This window comes from Penaeus monodon, chromosome 18 (assembly GCF_015228065.2).
Source record: "Penaeus monodon isolate SGIC_2016 chromosome 18, NSTDA_Pmon_1, whole genome shotgun sequence".
Taxonomy (NCBI): Eukaryota; Metazoa; Arthropoda; class Malacostraca; order Decapoda; family Penaeidae; genus Penaeus; species Penaeus monodon.
Genome location: NC_051403.1, coordinates 30,794,607 through 30,797,394, shown reverse-complemented (window position 1 = coordinate 30,797,394; position 2,788 = coordinate 30,794,607). Strand labels below are relative to the sequence as shown.

General features: G+C 38.7%; 1 protein-coding gene across 1 annotated transcript in view; it reads left to right on the top strand.

Annotated features, from left to right (window-relative positions):
• Positions 1 to 834: 834 nt before the first annotated feature.
• Positions 835 to 2,788, top strand: part of LOC119584433 (carnitine O-palmitoyltransferase 1, liver isoform-like) — a gene marked incomplete at its 3' end in the record, with an annotated part of 28,563 nt that continues 26,609 nt past the window's right edge. Inside the window, 1 exon segment of the mRNA XM_037933031.1 lies at positions 835 to 903.

Here is a 2,788-nt window from a genome sequence, read left to right as displayed (position 1 = left end):
TACTTTGACGTTGTGTACAAAGTAGTCTATGCAAATATTTAATTGTACAGCATATTTAACGAGCATCTACTTTATGTCAGATTTATAGACTGTATCGGATGAGTCCAGTATTCTAAAGATTTTCCGATTTATGACGTCGAGTGCTTGAGCCTTGGGCAAGATGCCCCGCAAGTCGGGTGGGTATGGCGCTCGGCTCGGGATGACGTCACGAAAATGGCTGGAGGATATTTGATATTCTAAATGGGTATTTCATGAAAGTTTTGCTTGATGTGTACGTTTCGTGTTGATTGTGGGATATATATGTATATAAAATATATTTTTATATTTACAGACTTCAACAACAAATTCTTTAACTGCAGTAGGATTAGTGCGTTATTTGCTTGTGTGTTCTTTGACATTGTCCATAAATGATAAACTGAGAAAGTGGGTGAAATTTTTAGCACACTTTCAGATGTAACAAGCAGTTACTATGCGAACATCCCACGTTTTATCAGATTATCCTTGAAATCGACCAGATGACTTGTGACCTCGATTAGGCCTTCTCAAGGAAACACCCCAAACACCCAATATGAAAAATATTACGGTCGTAACAAACATTTGCTTTTCGAAATACAGTATGGAGCAAAATGTCTAAGAGCAGCTTCACACCGCAAGCCGAGAACGCCAAAATGAAACCTAGTAATGAAATAGTTTTCTCAAGCCAAAAGAAAATCCCAAGACCGGATAATCAAATGGCAATAAAAGGAGTCAATTCCCTAAACGTAAGGTACCCAAACCCCTATTGCTTCCTTAATCGCCGTTCGTTTGTCTCTGCGGGAAGGGCATTGTGGGTCTCCCTAACAGCTGATCGGGTGCTCCGCCGCCCAGCCGGAGTTGCTGTAGAAAGTTGGTCGCGAGCGAACGGTGAGTGCCCCTCGTCACCTTTCTCGGTTTATTGCTTTGTCACGGTTTCTTCTCTGTGCTTGTCTCACAGTTGATGAAGCGTAAGGAAGAGTATCGTCCGTGCGTGTAACGGAAGAGAGAAGTGCGTGTGTATTTCCGGAGGTGTGAGAGAAAATACAGAAATTTTACTCTCGGGTCTCGGTGAAAGCCGTGTTTTGTGAGGAAACTGGTTTGTTTGTGGTAAAGGACATTGACCCAAGACGGGCATGGGGGGGGGGGGCTAATTTAAGCAAGGTCACGAGGTCTGTGGTGTGAGGTCATTAGTCGTAGGAGTTGATGGTTTACATGTGGAAGGAAGTATATCAGTAGATTCAAAATATTTCTTGAAGAGGTCAGGCGTTTTTTGATATTAGGATAATCATGTAATTTTGAACTTTTTGTATTCTTAGTAATATATATCAATGAAGATTATCTCTTGTACATACGAAACTCTACACGAAGCAGCCCAAATCCTAAATAATTGTATTCTAATACAATTCAAAAAAGAAAATCAAAAGATAATTCATTATTTATTGCTTGCATTATATATAAGAATGTTATATTTGGCTGAGGACCAACTGCTAGTATGGAAATGGTTGAGTAACTCCTGTAGAGTTGTATTTAGCATTAATAGAGAAAGTGCTGTTGCGGTATGGCTGTGTGCATTTTTTGTAGGTGTTGGATATGTTTGTGCATTTCAGGCTTATTTTCATTTCCCATAGCAAGGGCTTGGATTAGATTTGAGAACACAGTTATATTCAGTATACTCTAAGTGCTTCAGGAATTTGAAGTCCTGTAGGTTTGAAGTGAGGCTTTGTAAAAATTGTGATGGTCAATCTTAGTTTTGTTAGGCTTGGTACACTAGAGCGGGGTTTTACTTAGAAACCAAAGCAAACCTAAAACTATAGATTGACCTACTTAACAAAGTCGGTGGAAAAGAGGGTAATCTTTTAGTTTCACACAGCCATCCAATTTTGCAATTATTCCTTCTTTTGGTATAATTTGTTTCCCAAGGCTATGTAGTACAAAATCAAATTTGTTTGTAATGGACAGAATAACTGAAAATAAGACTTATGGCATTACCTTTACAAGTTGATATTAAGAAAGTTGTGCATCACACAATACTTTCCTATACATTTATAGAAAAATTGTAATGGCACTACGATAATCAAAAGGGAAAAATACACTCAATAATACACAAAATAATCTGCATAGACAAAATAAGATAAGAAATGAAGAAAATAATTCAGCAGCGCAAAGAGTAAGCCCACGGTGAGCGGGTAGGAAGTGCAACGATTGGAGGGGAGTCTGGTTACGAATCCCCGGTTGGAGTGATATAGATCTCGAGTAGTGTCACTTTGTAAACTTGCCAATTCTTTCATTTATATTGGTTGCAATGGAAAATAAGAGGTTCACATATATTACATTATTGCAAGAAGGAATAATAATTGCAAGATTGGATAGTGTGTGAAACTAAAAAAATTGCCAAAAAGAATAGTAGTTGGGTTAATGTTAGTAAGAGTGATGCACGGAGATAGAGGAAAATGAACAATGCCATCTTATAGAGCATAAACAGAGTAGAAAGTAATAGAGGTGTATCTTCAGTGGCCTCATATTTACCAGGAAATTACGAATATACCCTGTTCTTGTCACTGCTCAGAGACTAAGTCCACAATACCCTCACACAGCCACATTTCTTAATGTTGCATTTTCAGTAAGTTCGCACAAGGTGTTAATAAAGGGAGATATAGGGGGCTTCCCCCCAGTTTAGGGAGTAAGTAGAAGGTAGGAAAGGTTAGGTTTGGATTTTGGTTTCGCATGTTTTCCTGGCTTTGGGACTTTGTCTCTGGAGGGTGCATCATTCTCG